Below are 20,043 nucleotides of genomic sequence, written 5' to 3' on the forward strand. Positions count from 1 at the left end.
TTCTCCATCTTCAAGCTTGTTGCTACAGGTGAAGTGATGCACGGCAGTGTTCTGGCCTCTCTCTGCCCTAGGGCCTGTGACATTCCACTTTGACTTTTCCAGGTCGCCTGGCTTCAGGTGGAGTGCTAAAGGTTGTTTAGGTGAACTGCATCTCCAGATCGTATGTTATTTTTAACATTTTATTGTATGTTATTGTAACTTTCAGACCTGGAAAGAAGCTTTAGACCAAACTCCAAGTTCACCTTTAGGAGAAATCCTTGCTCTCAGTCTCTAGTCTCAGAGTGTAGGACTCTGCACGGAAGCTAGAAGAGCATGGGGTGCCTTCATGCTCAGAGAATTCTTTGTCCTTGAGGATGTTCCCCAACAAAGAAAGCTATCTCCAGGGTCTTTGGGAAGGCTTTCTTCACTGTTTCCTCACTTCACATGTTCAGGACCTGGGAATGGCAGCCTCATGGCAGCAGTGTCCATTTTCAGGAGGCTTCTCTCTCTGGGCATGATATATGGAATAAAATTGCCTATCTGAACAAACAACACTGTGGATGATCACATGCATGGGCCTGAGCCTGTGGCCCAGCCCTACATATTCTGCTAGGAGCGACTTAATGTGGTACCTCACACCTACTGCTTCTGGCTTCTTCAGTGGTGCTGCCCTGTAATGAGTCCGTGAGCTGCGGGGATGTTTTTTATACAGCCTTTCTGTATATACATAGACCATACTGTGTAGCCATTCTTTTTTTGGCTATGACACATGGTTGAAAAAGTTAATTATTCTAAATAAGATTAAATGAAAACCTACTGTTGATGTATTTATTTTTTAAATGGAAAGTCTTCTGGTCCTTGAAGATCTCAGAGGTACAAATCCACCTTAGAGTCCTGGCCAGCTCTGGTCAAGTCATGGTGAAAATCTTCCATCTGTAAGACAAATGTTTAAAAGTCTCAATAATTTCCATTGAAATTCTGTCTAATTAGTTTTTGGAGTTGTGTGAACTGTGTTATGAAGTTCTAAAGTAGGCTTGCCAGTGATAACCTGTGTTCTCATCAAAACTAATATAAATAATTGCTGTAAAGATAAGATGGTTTTCTATTAGAAAAATAATGTGTATGTTTGCCAAAATCTTACCTAATTTATCAGTTTTTCTGACAAAACCAACAACAATAAAGAAGTTTTGGATTTTTTTTGGCAATAGTTTCTCTTTTTTTCTTGATGGATGAGAAACAGTTATAGTGGGAGGAAAGGAAAACAAATGCTTTAAAAATACTGCAAAAGCTTTTGAAGTCTTGACTTAAATAAACCAACATAATTTACAACATTTCCAAATTTTTTCAAATTTCGATTTTACAGACCCCTTTACAGTTTTGCTTATTATTCTTTTGGTTGTATTCTCTTTCTGCAAGCTTTCCTTTTTTTACCTGGATGAAATATTGCATTGTGTTTCTTTCACTACCTAGTGTGTTGCCGTTACCCGGTCACTGACTTCTCTTCAGTCATAGTATAGGGTTCTCTGCTGCACAGCTCTGAAAAACTTGAATTTGAGACAAGAGTGTTATTGTTCTTTTGGAAATTATGTTTTGCAAGTCTGGGATAGTAACTCATGATTTTTTCCATGTCCTTTTATAAACCCATATCAATAGTACTGCTAAAATACGTATTTGTATCCTGAGTAAATTGCTGGAGTTCAAGTGGCCAAGTAGCAAAGAATAATTGCTTATTTTGAATTGTTTTACAGTGCTTTACAACAAGTTGCTCATTCAGGAAAGATGAATAAGATTCTATTTTGGTGTGTTTCTCTTATTTAAGTATCTTTGAAGATTAAAAAAAGAATTGCTTGAGGGAGAAAACCGATTTGGAAAAAAATGTTAATACACTCTTTCTTGTTAGAATGAGGGGTCTGGTTTTTGTGTGTTGAATTACCATTAGCGAACGGAAACTGTCCTGATAAAAGTGTAAATCATGTCTGCTATTTTATGGTCTGTTTATGTCATGACAAAGATGGTAACAAAGTAGGACTTTCCGAGCTTTCATTGTCTGGTACTTTCTGTGTTTTAAAATACACTGGCAAATGAAATGAAAGGATTTCAGGGGTACAGAATTATGATATTGAACAGAATTATATCAGCATAGTGTGGGCAAAAGGCTTTAAATACTTGGGCTGTGTTTAGATAGGGGGAGGAAGAATGATGATCAGATAGCCTAGGAAGCTTTGTTGGGCTTCAGAAGGTACCTGGGTCAGGGTGGCAGTGGGAGGAGCTGGGAATGGGGTGACCTAACTGGCTTTGCCTTCTGGGGCACCTAACAGGTTTGCCCTCTGCTCCTGTCTTTTTGAATTTTAGTCTACTTGTGGTTCTACACCTCTTGTCACCTTTCTGAGGTGATGGTGCAATAGTATAAACAATATTTAGATCTTTCACCGTCATTTCTGTTGTGTGCAAGGCTGGGGTTCTGCCTTGCTGCTGAAGGAGCAGTTCCCATGCTCTGCTGCACACCAGTGCTTTTGAGTAGCAAATCTAAGTCTACATTTTCTGAATAAGTGTCACCTTCCATTTCATTTTCTGTGAATGAAGCTAAAGCATATATATGGATTCAGGCATGCATACTCATCTATGCTTATAGACCCATTCTGGTAATCTGAAATTAAACTGGCATGAGTGGAGTCTCATCTCAGAGGGTTTATATCTTTCAGGGGCTGAGTGCCTTTGACTCCCACTCATTTAAGTGGGAATTAGGCACTTTCACTTTGTGCATGCTCAGACTGCAAGACTGAAGTACAAACTCCATGTCTCAAAAATATCATCATCCTGTGTATAAAGAAAATTCCTTCAGCAGCTCGCAATATCTGGAATAGCACTTCTTCAGTTCCTGCCTTTTGGTTCCTCATTCTAAGTTGAAAATGTTTCCTCTCTTCACCTTGTCCTTAATGTGTACTTCCTGCTGATATTATATATTAATTCTGCAAATACATTATTTAACTCTAAGAGCATTTTAGGCTGCAAGCCGTTAAAAAGTGAAATAGTGTATGAAAGGATGCTTGAGCTAGGGGAGAGCACATCTACTCTACTTTTAATTTGTTTAAATTAATGTTAACTTTATACTATTTGTGTATATGGATTAAGACTTTGTAGAGAATGCATTGTTGCATATCAGGAGTTTGCTAGTGTTTCTGATGTTAAATTGAGTTATCTTTGAGGAGATTTTAAACTCAGTGCAAAATACAAAATACCAACCCATGTATATTTGGATAGTTTCTGTGTCATTTTGCATGCCTTCTACAGTGAAAAGCTGCAGGGTGTATTGTACCAAAATGAAATGAGCTTTGTGAATACTGGAATTCTCCATGAGAGATTTGTCTGTACCCCAGAGACTGTGCACCTCAATGAAGAGGAAGCCAGTTGGATTTAGAAAAGGATTCTGCTCTGTTAAAATTTGTTTCCCTTTAAAATGCTTCATAAGAAAATGTAAGGTCAGTGGATTTTAATGATGACAGGTACTTCTTGTAATGCAGAAGTGGTTGCATGTCTTTGCTCTGCTGTTGTAACCCAAAATACTAAGCAGTTGTGCAAAGCCTGAACTCTGTGTAAGGTGATGGTACAGCTGTTGGAAGACCTGGAATCCACCTGTTCTGCGGTGCATCACCCATCTGCCATTGGGTTTAAGCATGTTTTTCCACAAAGTCAGCTTCCATGAAACTTGAGTATATCTCTGTGGTTCCCTTCCACATTTTTGTTATAATTTTGAATGTCTTAATGCTTACCTATTTTTGGCCAAAAATATAAATCTCAAATGCTCAATCTATATTCCGTTGTTTAAATAGAAATGGACTGATTTTCAGAAGTGCTGCATATTAATACCCTCTGCTTTGTTAACAGATATAATGAATGCTCAGCAGCTCAAAATATCTCATGTGTAGGTTCTTGAGAGAAAATGTCAATTTGGGAACAAAGAAGGAAGAGAACTGATAGTAGGTCCAGGAGGCTTAAAGCGAAGCCTGTTGTACTCAGATGTGCTGACATTTTTCAGTTAGTCTTGTCTTTGCTTCCTTCAGCCCAATGAATCCCTTGTATGGCACAGAGTGGAAATGACGGAATTGATGCCAGCCCAAGAATAGTCTGAAGAGCAATGATTAGGGTACAATTTTATTATAGATAGTCCAGTTATACTCCTTGATCTGAATCAACCAAATCAGGGTTTTAAATGTGAGTGTACAGAGTTGTGCAGGTCTTTGGCTATATGGAGGTGTGTTTGGAAAAAAAAAAAAAAGTTTGAACTATTATATTTCTGATTAAAGATTTACTTTGGAAAAGTTGGAGGAATTTTTTTGGTGAAAAGCTGTTTGTTGGAAATTCTTGACCAGCACTAAAAAATACATTTTCAGGGCATCTGAAGTGTCTCAGACATCTTGCTATTTTCTTACGCTCTAATTCTCTAACCACTATGCAGCATAGTCGTTTCCACCTCCACACATCACTGGTCTGTAAGCAAAACAAATAAAAATGGAAAATGCATTTATTCCTGTTAAGGCATTCCTTAAACTTAAGCACTTCTGAATTATCTTTTCTGTAAGGATATATGTGTATTTCTGATTATGACAATCAGTGTTTGAGTTTGCATCACCTCTCCCCAAATACTGATAGCTATGTGCAGAATGAACTTGTAATGAAATATGCATCACCATACATGTCTTTGTGATTTAAGAACCAGCTATATTTATTTTTCTAACTTTCAGTTTCATACTCATCTCCAAATATTTAGATAGAGTGCTGAAGAATTCAGTCATGCCAGCAGTGTTCAGCAGATGTACTGAAACTATTCCCATGAAAAAAACATGACGGGATTGATTAATTGGTAGTATCATTGTAAATATGTCTGTCTCTATTTTTGTGAGGGGGGGGAAAAGGGAGGAAGAGAGAGGGAGGAGGAGAGAGATTGAGAGAGAACCCTGTAAGTCTTCTAACTTAAAAACCATTAGCATCCTTGGAGGTTGAATGGCTTTAATTTCTAGTTTAGCTCAGCATTAAATTCTACAATATTGGGTGGAGCTTTTGGAAGACTTTTTCTTGTTCTGCAAGCCACGTTAGCCTCCCTGATGATTGTGTATCAAATGCATTTGCACTGTAGAACTAGAGTCTTAAATCCAGTTTTTATTGCAAGTAATACATGACATGTTAGAAGGATTATTTTTAGAAACATAAATAATTTAAAGTGTTGAGCAAGATTCTAGAAATATGTAGTAAGGAGAATAATAAGAATATCTTTATAATTTTTGTACTGAAGAGAACAGAGTCTTGAATGTGTGCTTGTCAGTATGAGCTATAGGTGTAAACAGTGGTGCCATTTATCTAAATTAACATTTGCAAAACCACACATGATGTTTCTTAAGAACTGCTGAGCACTGTTGTAAGAGAAAGTCTCTCCAACCCTCCACTGAGGAGCTGGTTTGTATTCTTGGGGGTGTTCCCTCACCTGATTTTCAGGCACGACGAACACAGGCATCTAAATTAGGAGCCTGATCTCCCAGGATCTCTGTAGCCATCAGGGAGAGTGTGGGCTCCTGCGAAGGGTGGTCAGGGTGGGAGGCTGGTAGGAGGCTGATGTCTTGCCTTTGTGAGCAACTGCTTGCTCTCTCCGCTGATTGTGCAGAGGGGGATCCCATAGGCACCAGCCTCCCAGTTGGGTATACTGTTTTCCTGTGGCTCAGCAGAATGAAGAAGGGGGTGTGTGTGTGATTTCCTTGTCTCTTTAAAATGTCCTACATCTTTGCCTAGCTGCAGAGGTTCCTCTAGGACACTAGGTTAGCTCAGGATAGGAGCTGGGGCAGTTCTCTTGTTAAAACAGTGTCAGCACATCACTGTGATGCCAAGCAAAGATGACAGGAGATTTGAAAGTAGGTTTCTTGTTGAAATGCTTGGTCAAACTCATCATTCACTGAATAAAAATTTTAATTAAAGGCAGCTCTATGCTCCGATGCAGGTAATAGCTAGAACCATCTGTGTGTGACTGTGTCCCTGGCTGATGGGATGGCTTTACAGATGCGCTCCCAGCCACAGACCCAATCACTCTGTTTTGCATCTCAGTTCTGTATGTGCGAGGGGACCTTTGGTTGGGTACTAGGACAGGAGTGCGAGAGGGACAGTGGCACTCAGAAATGATGCTGAGCTCTCTGTTCCCTGTCCCTTTGCCTAGCAACAGTGGCACCTTTGGCTATCAGACATCTTGTGATGAGGTGCTCTGCAGAAGGAGTCTTTCAGAGTAACTGAGTCAAAGCCTCTGAGGGGGAATACCTTGTACTGTGTGCTCTTTAGGGCAGTTCTTTTGTCCTTTCAAGGCTTTTTACTACACTGCTGTATAGCATTTAAAAGGGTCTGCAGCTGTTCCGTACCTTTAGTTGTTCATTTTTTAATGAACAAGCATCTGGCTATGAGTTGCTTTGTGAAAATTAACTCTAAATAGGCTTACCTTTTCATCTCAGTTACATTCAGCTATTCAGAGAGACACCGACTTGGAGCCCTTTGGAGGAAAACAAGGCGTATGCCAGAACAGCAGAATATGATCCTGCTCACTTCTGCATCTGCTAGGGTTGCTTTCATACTTGCATCTTTTAACTCCTCCCGCAAGATGCACTTTGCACCGTCACTGTAGTGCTTTGCTGCGCCATGTTCAAAACATAACTGTTCGATGCCTGATAATTGTCAAATTGCAAAAAATACCATTCTTTGAGCCCTACAGATCTGAGATGGCAGGTGCTCAGCCTGACCTACAGAATATATGACAATCCTGGAAAAAACCCCTGGAACAGATAAGTAACCTCAGAATGAAGAGGTTAGTCATCTGAGAGTGGTAACTGAAGTTGGTACGCTCAAGTATGAAGATCCCTTTCCATCCTGAAGAGAATACTTCAGGATAAAAATAGATAAGATGAATAGATAATAATAAAAAGATACCTCTTAGAAATCTATTCTCATTTTATAGATGGGTATATAATGTTTCTATCTATAGGCACATCATGACTGAAGGATGAAAGGCTACAGGAAAAGACAAAATAGTCATACGGATTTGCATTATGACAAAAAGAAGATTTTGAGTCTTTGCTGGTACCATAAGCCCACTTTAGCAAAATTGTCGTGGCAAGTGTTCTGGAGATGTAAGGAGATGGTGATTCAGATGTAAGACCCTACAGGAAGAATGCTATATACTTGGGTCTTCTTTGACCTTGACAGTTTTTTCATCTTGGGATACGTATCTTCTGAAATTTAAACCATTGCTTAAGTGGCAGCAGGAGAAGTTGCAGGTGGTTTATTTTTGATCATGGCTGAATAAACTTGTCAAATTCTGAAAATGTTAGCAGATTCGACACATTAGTAGGCATGCAGGATAAGGCAGTTTGGTTTGTGTTTGGAGTCGAGAGAGAGTATGTAGTCTACTATTTTCTAAACATAAGAATTTTGAGCTAGAATTCTCCAAACAGACAGTTCTGCAAACAAGGCAGTGGATTCATCATGATTTAAGAGAGGATGGATATGAAAGGTGAGAATAAACAGATAGAAAAGGTGAAGGAGCAAGATAAGACAAATAACCAAAGTGGATCTATAATGCATAGTGTACTGCTGACAGATGCCTTCCAGGGATATAAAATATGTTCTATATGAATTTATATGGATATATAGCATATAGAGGATCTGTGTGTGTGTGTGTATATAGGATATATGCATGTACCCAAGAAGTGAATGGTAGCAGCAGAGCACTAGTCAAATGAGGACTTCTACCAATGCTATATGAGTGAACCAGCTACAAAACTTAGGATTCTGTTTATAAATTTTTTTTTTTTACCAATCAGTGCACCAATTTAGGTGGATATATGAACGCTATTAGTAATGCCAGGGATTTCATCCCATTCCCTTTTTTACTACTTAAAAATCAGCCATAGTTATGTTACCTACCAGTGTAACAGGCCTTAATAGAGAGTTTGGTTGTCTTTGAGAAGGAGTGTGAAGATGAGAAGTTTTGTATATGGAGGGGTGAAGCTAGTGTTAGGGTAGGAGGGATGTGATGCCTATGATAAGAAAGGGGGAAATATTTGAACCCTGCAGATGTTCTGCTGTAGGATTGTCAATATGAGTTGAATCATAGTCTTATCCATGCAGCAGCAGATGGAAAACTGTCAAAGCTGAATTTTCAGAAACAGATCTCTAGTTACAGATGTGAAGCATTCTCTGCAATGGATGCAGTTAGCAGGGTGCTGCTGACCACTGTTGCTCTGTATAGCTATTGTAGGTTACATGATGTGAATATGAACCATGTATTTAAAAGCAATCCTGTCCTGACATGTGGAAAATAATTTGCATCCTAAAAGCACAAATATATTTTCTTTCAGAGTTTCAAGAAATTACTTTGGATAGAAAGGTATTTTTAAAATATCAAGTTACTGTATTAATTTTACTTTAAGGAGCAGTGACAGCAATTAAAGACAAAAGAAGTGAAACTGCATCATACCAGTGGTCCATCTGTCCTAACATAGGCAATGGGAGATGCTGAGAATGAGCACATGGGCTGGGCCACTTTCAGGGTCCATTCCACTGCCCCCTGGCCCTTCAGTTCATGGCTGCTTGATTAAAGATGCCAGAAGGTACATCCCTATGTATACCTTTTAGTATCTGTTTATGTACCTGTTATCCATGACTTCAGCCCCTTTCTGGGATACCTTCTGATACTGTCTGCCTGTACAGCCTCCTTTGGCAACATGTTGCAGAGATTCACAACTTGTTGTGTGACATAGTGCTTTCTTTGATCTGTTTTAAATTGCTCTTCTAATTTTGTCAAGTACTTCCTTGTTTTACTAATGTGAAATTAGGTGAATAACAGCTTTGCATTAATTCTGTCTATGGCCCACACAGTATCGTAAACCTCTGTCATATTCCCCCACCCTCACCCCATCCTCTCTTCTCCAAATTGAAGAGCCTTTTGAGTTTAGAGAGGGTGATTTACTAGTAGGTAACACACAGGGAGGCGCAGTAACCTGCTGGGTCATCAGCAATGCCAGAGCCGTCTGGCAAGCCAGACAAATGTGACTTGGAACGGCATTAGGAAATGGATTTTTTTGTCTCTCTGAAGCTAGCTGTTCTCTTGCAGTTGTATATGCTAAATGAAGATTGATGACTGTAAGTTTGGGGAGCTGTGATCATTCCTTGGACTGTGCTTAAGTGATTAGTGTTGTCTCAGAACCTGGCTCCTGAGGATTTGGTAGTTAAGGCACTCCTGTCTTCCCATTCTTCATTCATTTTTAAGATGAGCCATGAATTGTATATCAGAAAGCTTTGTGTCATTTGTCATGTGTGGATATTCTGTGATATTTGCCTGGTAATGCAGACTGCTTCTTCAGGAGCCTCTTCCTTGTCTCCCTTAACTGTGCATTTGGATTTGTTGGCATAGTTCAGACAAAAACCCTGACTCACCCACAAATGCAGTGCGAGACCTTTGACTTCCCATCCACACAATGTTCTGTGCTATTAAAATGGATCTTCTTTATCAAAAGAGAGAGATATTACAGTGCTACAGCAGGTACCTGTAGTTTCAGTTTCCTGCTCTTTAATTTGCCTGCCACTGTAGGTATTTTTCACACCATGACTCATTTTTCCTTAGCCCCTCTACCAATAACAGGCTTTTTTCAATGTCTTTGTAGTCTCAAGCCTGTTTCTATCTTCTTGAAATTCTAACAGACTTCTTCTATCAGAATAGTTTCTAGAAATGAATTAGTTCCTAGATTTAAGGTTCACTGTCTTTTGAATTAAAAGTATTTTCAGTTCTATCCTTTTCTAAAGTTCACGTGTTTTGCGAACAAAACCAAAACTAGTGGTAACCCTTTTTTCTGATCTTGTTTCTGAAACATCTCAGGTACTTGAATAGTTGATGCATTTATTAGATTAATAATAAAAACGTCGTCTCCATAATTTTCAATCCATATATGCTAATACTCTTCAATTATATAAAAATGCACATTGTTTAGAAGAAATTATTCTTCTTGGTGATTACTACATAAAAAGTTACAGGGGCATGAGCAACATTTCAAATTTCAAGATAAAATCAAAGTTCCAACAGCAGGTAGCCATGAGCTAAAGGAGGTGATCAAAATAAGTTCTTATAAAAGAAAGGACAGCACAGTGGGGTAAAGCTTTGCTGTTCATTAAGGATTCACATTTTAGGATGGATGTGTTAGTGCCAAACTGTAAATGTAACCTTGAAGAGACACTGACTCCTCTTCTGGCCTTTCTTGGCATCATGCAGAAGTGGAAAGCAGTGGCATGGAAATGCTGGTTGGTAAGAAGGGGTGATGGGCTGGGAAATAGAATGTGGCCAGGAAGAGGGGACCTGAGGACAGAGGAGGTGAATATGGCCATGGGGAGTTTGGAAAGAGTTGATGAAACAGATAGAAGCTGGAACAGAGCATGATTGGCCCCCTTTGTATTCCTATATTGTGTAGCTTAAGTTATTTTATTTGTGTAATCAGATGCTCTTTGTTGCCAAAGTAAGGGAGTCTGGGAGTGAAACAGGGCTGTGCTGACAATGGGGCGGTTTGCTGGACAGTCACAGTTTACACATTACGGGATTGGGATGTGTGTATGTGCAAAGCAAGTGGCGATGTCAGGTCCCTTGGATGGGGATTTCCTGCGTGGGTCTGGACAAGCGCTCTCCAAAGTGGTGCCTTCACCATTTGCTTTAGTGACTATTTGTTGTTCTTTAGGTGGCCCATGAGCAGGACACCAAGAGCTCCTGAATTGTCCTAACTGCAACACAGGGCAGGACACATCTGAGATGTGTTATAATGAAAAAGATACTGTATTTCTACAATATATGGCTCTGTTTTGGGCACCCAAAACAAACATGTACTTTACACCTTCCTAATACTGAGGAAAATGCTAGCACCTAATCTCCTGAGGGGCAGTATGTAGAGGAGTCACTATTTGTGATTTGCAAATAATTTGGGAGCGCATCATGGGAATGCACATGAGTACAGGAATAGCTTATATATTTGCTCCAGGGCAAGCCGATACAGCAACTAAAATTTGAGGGCAAATCTTAAAGGAAGCTACCAAATTAAAATATTGAGTAGCGTCCATTCATTAAGTGATTCAAGTGTCTTGTGCAAAAGGTGTTTGCTTGTATTTAATAGCATAAAGTTATGCAGGGGCCATGTTGAGATGGCTGTTAAGCATTTAATTTTGTAGTTTTTCTAATATAGTCTTGGTGGACAATACACAAATATGAATGAAGAGTTGGGTTGAAATGTTCTTGAAATCACAAGTAAGTTTGCTTGGGAAGTGATTTTCTATATAATATGAAACAGATTGACTGTATGAAGAGGCATATTAAAAACTAGGATTAGACCACACTAGTAGATTTGTTCAGGAAAGCATGTACCTTGTGCCTCTTGTATGCTTGCCTCTTCTCTTTATTACTAATTTACCATCTTCTCAAATACTAAAATTAACTATGATTATCCTGACTTTAAAGTAACAAGCATACAAACAGAATGGCATTAAGGAAACTGCTTTGTAGTAGTGGTATGAACATGGTCTAAAAATATCTGCTCATTTTAATAGGACTCATTCTGAAATTTCTGTAGAAAATAAAAGTAATTGCCTGAAGATATACTGGTGTAAATTATTCATCAGCAAAAGCAGAGTGAGGTTTTACTGACACTTGCATTGCCATCAGTACTGTAAGGAAAAAGAGGTAAGGAACAGAGTAAGTGAACCTTGCTCAGACTGCTTTCAGCTCTGGCTGTGAAAACAGAGGTTTAGAGCTAGAGAAATCCTATTTCATCTTTCTGCGTGACAAAAGTCTTGCAAACAGCTGCAATCTACTCTTTATGTTTGTTAAAGTCTCTATCATTATGGCATCTTGAGTAGCAGTGTCTCTCCTTGGATACTGGGAGGAATCTCTGTGTGTGGGGGGGTGCAGCTTCCTTGTTAGGGCAGTAGATTAAATCTCCCTGTTGTCTGAAAGAGAAGATGTAATCACGTTCCCTCCATCACCAGCAGGATGAATTAATTGCTGTATTAAATTTGTGCCCTTTGCAGCGCTTATACGACAAAATGTTTTAAAATGCTTTATTTTAAAAAATACTTTCATTATATAAGTTATTTACTAATTTCAACATTTGTATTAAGAAATGTTAATATTGAGGCAGGAAATAGCAACAATGATTTTATATGTAAGTTGCAATAAAAATAGAATCTGAAATTGTGATTTCAGAGCTGCTTTAGGTTAGTCTTATTCTTACTTTGTTGGGGTAGGGAGCTATATTCAGATTTCATTAAAACATAGTGAAAAGAAACGTGTGGTTATATGAGTCAGTAAACGATTATTTTGTGTCTCTCATCCTAGCTGCAGAAATTATATATAAACTCTTAGGTTTTTTCCAGGAAAATACAAGCAGTATCTGTTCATCATTATGTGTCGCATTTATAGTAATTTATTATAAAATTGCCCATATGGTAATTTAGATAGAGGAGATCAGACTAAATTGCAAAGGTTGAAAAAGGTGGCCCAAAAAGTCCGCGGCATAGTAACTGTAGTTGGACAGTGGCACCACAAAACGCCTGCTGGCTGTGAGAGCTGATGTACTTCAATTGCAGTGCGTGTGCACAGGCATGTCCAGCAGGATAAGACCACGCCAGCCTGAGCGTTGAAACTACCACTGTTGCTTTAGAGGCTTTCCTTGCAGCTTTTGTTTTGTCCTCTCTCCTTTTTTTATGCTAGTAATAAGAACCATGTGCGTAATAGAAATTTAGTGAAACTAAGTAAGAATGCCTTCAACCTGTTTAAACCTTTTCCCATCAAGAAATGAAGCCAATCCAGTAAATCAGACACATGCTGTTTGTAAGCCAGAGCTGTAGGACTTCATCTCTGATTCTAGAGGCGGAGGCCCTGCGCAGGGCTGCAGAGTTGCTTTGCAGTTTGGTGTCTGCAATAGGGTGCAGGGCAGTTGTGTCCTGCAGGCAAATTAGCTATTAAGGGATAAAGGGACTAAGTGCATTTTCAAGTCAGATGGCATTAGGGATCTAAAAGAGAAATCCTGGAAAGGAAAAAGTAGAGCAAATGTTAGTATTTGGAAGAAACTTCATCAGAGATTCAGGTTGTGTATCATTGTTACTGAATTGAGAAATTAAGCTCCAGGAAAGGACTGAGGTTTGGTAAGATTCACCATTCGTGTATAATCTCTTGAGGACTCAACCCATTCGTAAGTCCCTAATTTCTTCTTGGAGAAAGTCTTAAATACTCAGTAGGAGTAGAAACATTAAGAAATTACTTTCTCCTTTTCCCCCTTTATATTAGCAGCAACAAGAACAGAAAAGCACAGTAAGAATATTTTTAAAAAGGGAGAAGTTTCGTGCAAACAAGAACTGGCTCTGTTTTTCTGTTATCTTTTCCTTCTAAGCAGGCACTGTCAAAACTGCTGCTGTATCTAAGAGGAGCTACCTAATTCTGATTGATTAGTCCATTCGGCTAACTTAACAGATACAGTCATTGAATTAACTATCCACATAAAAAGAAATTCAGCAGTTCTGAGAGGAAGGAGGGGGTGAAACTTGTAGAGCTGTGGCTATTAGATAGATTCATAGAGTATGGAGATAGCTAATCCCCCCTGAAGTGCAAGGAAAGATCATGTATGAGCAGAGAGAAGGTGTTGGGGTAGGCATGAGGATGAAGGAGAATTAAAATGTCCTAGCTAGGCAGATACAGAAATCTTCCAACCAAGTGTCTTTTCTGAGTTTACCTTGCTGTATTTTTTAGTTATCTCATGGCTGAAACTGAAATTTTAGGACCGTAGTGTAATGTGAGGTAATTGTAATTGTCCCTTGGACTCTTACTGACTGGCAGATAGAAACACCCCTTCTGATCCCTCTCATCTAGTTTTCCACTTTCTTGGTCCTCGTTTCACGATAATAATCAACCTGCCTTCTCTTCCCTGGTGTACAAGATGGGCTGTTCTAAAAAATTACCCCCCTAGTCACTCCTTCCATATCTGTTAGTCCTGTTAATGAAAGCAGTCTTTCAGCACTTTTCTCAAAGCAACATGCTGGTAGTTTCCCATCTTCTGCAATAATCTCCTCTATGAATCCATTTCTCTCCCTTTTCCCTTCTTTTGAGGGGGATAACTGAGTTGTAATTCAGATCTTTCCAGGTTACCTAGTAGAGGATGAATGGCACTGGAGAAAAATCTTTCACCTGATAGGAAGCTTCCTCATCCTCATGTGTTTGGTACCCAAACGTGCCCATTTGTTTTACCACAGCCCTCTCAAGCATGATGCTGCAGGAGACTCCCTTCTCACAGCTTGCTCCTGCAAACTGGGTTAGCATTAATTGTGCAGTTGAGACGGCATCTTTCTCTTATCAGTGTCTCCATCATTTCCCTGAACCCGTTGTTTTCTCTTGAATGTCTCCATATGTCTGTTGACAATTTCCGTCTGGCATTCGACCCATCCAGGACTTTCTGCTGATTTCAGCTAAAACTCTTGTTTTCCTTTTCAGTAATGCATCTCAGTTTAGATCTCTCATTTAATGTCCTTGTCTGGCACCATATTTAATCTGAAGTTCCAGGTGTACATAATGAAGAGATGTGGAGGCAGAAAATCAGGGTGAACAGACAGAAGAAAAAATGAAGAATTCCCACAGTGTCCAAGGAGACATAGCAACGGTATCAGATATCATGAAGCCAGTCATTTCTCTCATTTACAACACTCATACGCCAACAAAGATGTATTTTAGTACAATGATTAGGCACTCCCCCTATTTCTACCTTTCTTAATTTTGTAATTCTTCCTATCACTTCTAAAGAGGTCCCTGTCATTTCTGCTCTTTTCCTTCCATAACTTTCAGGGGTTCCCTCTTAACAGTCTCTTAAATCTGGAGCGTTAATTGTTTTTCAGAAGCTGGTAATGAGCATTTTCCTTCTCTTCTTGAAAATGAAAGCTTCTATTTAATTTCCAGGGATAATTACCAGTTTATTATCCATTTCATATGAAAATACAAACCTGTTGCCTTTTCAAAAATCTTCAATGGCCTCTTTTTTCTTCTTTCAAGTTGAAGTGCTGTATAATCTCCTGTTTTTTCTTTCTGTTTCTTTAAACACTTGGTTTGTTCTGTCCTGCTTTTTCTACCCACCTTATTTTCCCCCCTCTTTTTGCTTCCTGGAGCAACCTCTTCTTGCTGGGGAACCCATCTATTTCCAAAGCTCATCTGTTTTCCTGGGTTCCCGATCCCAGCTTCAGTTTGGTACACCTCATATGTGGATGCCACAGTTAATTCAAGGTAGAATTTAAGTGCATATACACGCATGATCCGGATAAGGCTAATTTCCTTAGTTGAGGCTCTCTTCTTTAAGAAAATTCCCCCAACCCCCTCCTCCTCTGTACTATTGTGACTGTCTGAGAGAGTTGGAAGAGCAGAGAGGAGCTTGCTCAAGTTTTTGTTCTGGCCCTTGTGCTGTTGGATCCGTATGGAATGGACTTAAATAGTTGTGACTTAAGATAATGCTCAAAAAAATGCTGCTGCTCTAAACAAAACTACACTACTTGATTTGTGTACATTTTAAAAATAACAGAGCTTTGAAAACAGAATTGCTATTATTAGTATAACTGTTTGTTCCTTGTAAAAGCCACAGATCACATGTGCTTCTTTCCTGTGAAATGCTTTATTTTTAGATCTTAACATATGCAGGTTTTTGCCACGCCTTTTCAAAGAATTTGTATCAATGCCTCAGCAAATGTTTCTGAAAATCTTGTCTTGCAGTATTGTCTTTTAGAGTGTAGATTTTTTTCACTGTAGCTTTCACATCCCTCCTGTTTCTAAGATTTTTTTTTTAACAATCTGTTTATTTTTATCACATGCAGATTTTCTTCTTAATTAATTTCTAAAACTACTACTTAAGCTGACAAAGATGGCTTTTAGGATAGATTGGCAGGCAAGCTAAATTATTTCTATTTAGTCTCTACTGTAGGAAAGGGTGGTATGGTTTATGTTGAAATGCATATTATTTGAAATGCATATTATTTGAATACTGATTGCTCACTGTCTTATGTTGCTGAGATAATTTTCATTGTGTTTCACTATAGCTTTTTGTTTGTTTTAAAGTAATGGCTTTTATTAAAATTACACAGTCATGTGCCTCACTGTTACTGAAGACAAAACATTACTCCAATTATGAGGTGGTTTCATGAGAGAAGCATATCTTTTGGCATAAGTTTCCAAGACTGTATAGTTGTTAGGTTGTAGCTTAGTTTATAATAGCACTGATTGCATTATTGGATCTGCAAGAGTGTTGTGCTTTTTATGATATTTTCTGTGCAGTGAGTCATAATAATAATAATAAAACCCCATAACATAGCATCGTTTGTCCTGGACATATCCTGCCTGCCGTGTTACTTGGGATAGGCTTTAAAAACATCTTTAGATTTCAGACCTGTCATCTGTTTGTAAGCTCTGGGCTTGGTCCCTAGGAGCTGTATGGCTGGTGACCCCATGGTATTTTCTTCCAGCCAGGCTCATTTTCGGAACTGAGGCACCTGTGACAGACCTTGAGAGGTGAGGGGATGCTGGTGGCTCCCCAGCCTTTTCCTGCCCTTTTGTCCTGAAAGTAGGCTCTGAGCAGGAGGTCGGATTGGACCTGTTTAGGAATTGTACTCTTGGCCTACTCTGAAAGTAAACACAACTTGAACAACCTGGGTATGTCCATTAGAGGGGTGGTGCGTGGAAGAAGAGCATCTGACAGACCACTGGCAACCATGGAGCTGGGTACTGGGGCACCCTACATAACCCCCAGGAGGAAAAGGGCCCTGCCAGAGCAGAGCAGCCCAGGTTAGGTCAGAGGACCACTTGGCCAACTATCCTGTCCCAGTGGCCCAAGGCAGATAGTGAGGGAGAAGCAGAAGAGCAGAACAAGCATGTATGAGGCTTCCCCAGAGTCATCCCAGAAAGTCTCCCAAGACTGAGCTTACTGGCCTCTTCTGTTACCTCCTAGTTCTTGCATTGTACAAGGCAGAGAATGATCAATCTCTTTTTTCTCATGCCAGACACAATTTTTAGATCTTTGAGAACATCACATATGATCTTCCAGAACATAAAAACATTAACAGCAGTATCTTTTGAAAAGCAATAATTTTGTCGGACCCACATGAGAAGACCTGTGCTTCTCTTTGTCATCCCTCCAAATACAGCTAAACTCCCTCTGAGTTAAGTAATTCTGTTTGATCTTTGATTTTTGTACAGTATACTTACTTTAATATTTTATATTTTATAACATCTTGCATTTTCCTTGGCACAAACCCCTTTGTGGCCATCAGATAAGGACGACAACCTTGGTTTAACTGAGTCCCCCAGAAATAGCAGAGTAAAAGTAGAGCCCTAAGCTATAGAGGTGGCTTTAGTAAACCCATGGAAGTATAGACTTTAAGAGCATCTGTCAAAATTTCTAAATCTGGAAAAGTCATGCAGAGCTTATAGAAGTCTTTGAGCTTCCTCCAGGTGGATGAGTATCCTAAATATTTAATATTCACTTCTAAGAGGAATTAGAGGATTGTGATCAGTAACTCAAAAACCAGCATCTCTTTGAGGTGCTCCTCAATAATGGGTCACTTGCATGCTGCTGTGCGGTATAGGTGTATAGGTGTAAGGGTCTGACCAGAGTTAAGAGGGTCCTAGAGACCGAATCTGGGGGCAGCTGGTCACATCGATTCTGCAGTGGCTGAAGGAGTTGCTTGCCCTTTCTTCTACCCCTATTTACAGCTGCTCAGGTATTTTCCCTCCCTTGCATCAGCTCTGGGGCTCACTGTACCTCTTCACAAGGGACTTTAATTACCTAATGCAGCAAAAACATGGGTTTGTTGACCTCTCCCAAGTGTATTTTGACGAGTGCCAGTACTGACACCAAGAGTATTTTGATGAATGTTAGTTCTGACACCAAGTATTTTGATGAGTGCTTGTGCTGTGACAAGGTAGGTTCAATGCCTGCTTGTTGAGAGGGCACTGAGACCTCCTGTTTTTAGAAACACTCAGCTGTGAACTCATTGTAACTGGGGAGACCCCACCTGCATGGACATTCAGAAATTTGTTAGCATCCCTCTTTTTGTTGCCTCTGTTACTTGTACTCAGATACAAAGTCTTTTTATAAACACCCAGTTTCCATTTACTCATTTGACAGTTCATCTCCATTTGAGGTTGTGCCAGCATCTTCTATGGGCTAATTAGCTACCTTTCGATCTCGGTGCATGAACTGTGGCATTCAGATCCCCCACAACTTGTTGTTTTTGCTGGACTTCAGGAGCTTTCCATTCCTTGGTTATCTCAGGAGCCTCTCTGTGCTTCCAGGTAATTGAACTTTCTCAGCAAAGCTGTCAAGTACCTGTCTGCAGTATTTGAAAAGAGGTCTCCTTTGGACAGTGGTATTAATCTTACCTCAGTTTGACTGGAAATACATCTTCTTTGATGTATTCTGGGATGACAGATGTGTTTTTCAGGAAGATACTCTATTGATCTGGCAAATCATTTTGCCAGAAACAAGTGCAGTCATGTCTCTCTTCCTTACAAACCAGGCCCTCCAAAACAACGTAATAGAAATTCCCTCCAGCCCTTAAGTGCATAAATTTGCTGTTTGCACAGTTGAATTTGATCCTATTTGTAATATTGAGTCCTGAAGATCATCCAGCTCTTTCCTGTGGGTATTTTTTCTGTTTTCTTCTTTATTCCTCATACTTTCCAACTTGGTGTTATCAGCATATTTCATTAGAGTGCTCCTGGTTTTTGTGCCTGGGTTATTAATGCAAATACAAAACTCACAATTTTTAGGGATGATATGGAAGGACCCATACTACCAACCTTGTCCTGTTCGGGGCTGTCTCTGGGTGGTCTCCAGTGCCTGTGTGAGCAAAGAAGTCCATGGCCCTGCTGGCCTGTTTAGCCAGGGCGAAGGTCTGGAAAGCCGAGCAGCTGCTGCCCTGGGTGCTGCTCTGCTGTTCTTCCCCTCCCACAGCAGGTCACTTCACCTCTAGTCTGGGTGTTTTGCTGTTTGGAGGAGAAACATTCAATTTTGCTTCTTCTGCCGAGAAGGTCTGTGCTCGTTGCCTCCTGTCCTATCAGTCAGCGTGCCTGTTGGTCATGTTTTCTTTATTGATTCTTTACCTCTTCCAGTTTAATGTAACCTTTGGTGATGATATAAAATCTTTATATAGATTTAATCTCAGTAAGATTTGGCAGTCTTGGAAAATGTTTAGTGAATGTAGATGATTTACTTGCCTAAGAACTAACTTACGAGGGAGAGCAGTTAACTGGTTTAGCATTGAAGCGTCTTAGTAAACACAGTGTGCATTTGACTTATATGTTTGCCACAGGTTTGATTGTTTTTTCCAAAACCTCATGTACCTCTGAGGCTGGGTTTGCTGTTGCCCGGAGCATTTTCCTCTGACACTGCTAAAGCTGCCTAGCTCCTGGGCAGAGCGAGTGTGCGGGATGTACCCCGATGGAGGCTGGAGGGGCAGCATGGCACCCACCGCCTGCCTTAGCGCCTACACCAGGTGGCACTGGCCACCCTGAGCCTGCGGAGCAGTGCATCTCCGGTGGCCAATGGCTTTGCCTGCCCATTTAGTGTGATCACTATATTAGTGTTAGAAGGTCATTTCATTATTCTGCCGTTATGTCCTTAGGAGTCTGCTGGAGGCAGCACTATTTTCCTGCAGATACAGCCTGCTGCAGGAGTGACTCCAACTGGTTTCTCATCCTTATGCCTCTTTTGGTTTTTTTCCCTTAAAGTCCCACTACCTTACTGTTTGCTTTTAGCAGCAAATAGAAAAGTCTCCTGAATTAAAAATCATGATCAGTGAATGGTTTTGAACCTTCTATAAAGAAAACCCCCCTCAGTTTTCCTTGGCCCACCTTCTGGTATCAAAAATCAATATAACCCATGCACTGTGTAGCTCCATTGGAGGTGGTTGTTCCAGTGATTTTTATGAACATTTTAGGAAAAGTATCCTGCTGGTTTTGCCCTTTTCAAATGTAAA

At 39.9% G+C, this 20,043-nt stretch overlaps 1 protein-coding gene across 5 annotated transcripts in view; it reads left to right on the forward strand.

The window, feature by feature from the left end:
• Positions 1 to 20,043, forward strand: part of ADAM22 (ADAM metallopeptidase domain 22) — a 132,606-nt gene that overhangs the window by 41,532 nt on the left and 71,031 nt on the right. The window lies entirely within an intron of this gene.

The sequence above is a fragment of the Athene noctua genome, chromosome 2 (assembly GCF_965140245.1).
Source record: "Athene noctua chromosome 2, bAthNoc1.hap1.1, whole genome shotgun sequence".
Taxonomy (NCBI): Eukaryota; Metazoa; Chordata; class Aves; order Strigiformes; family Strigidae; genus Athene; species Athene noctua.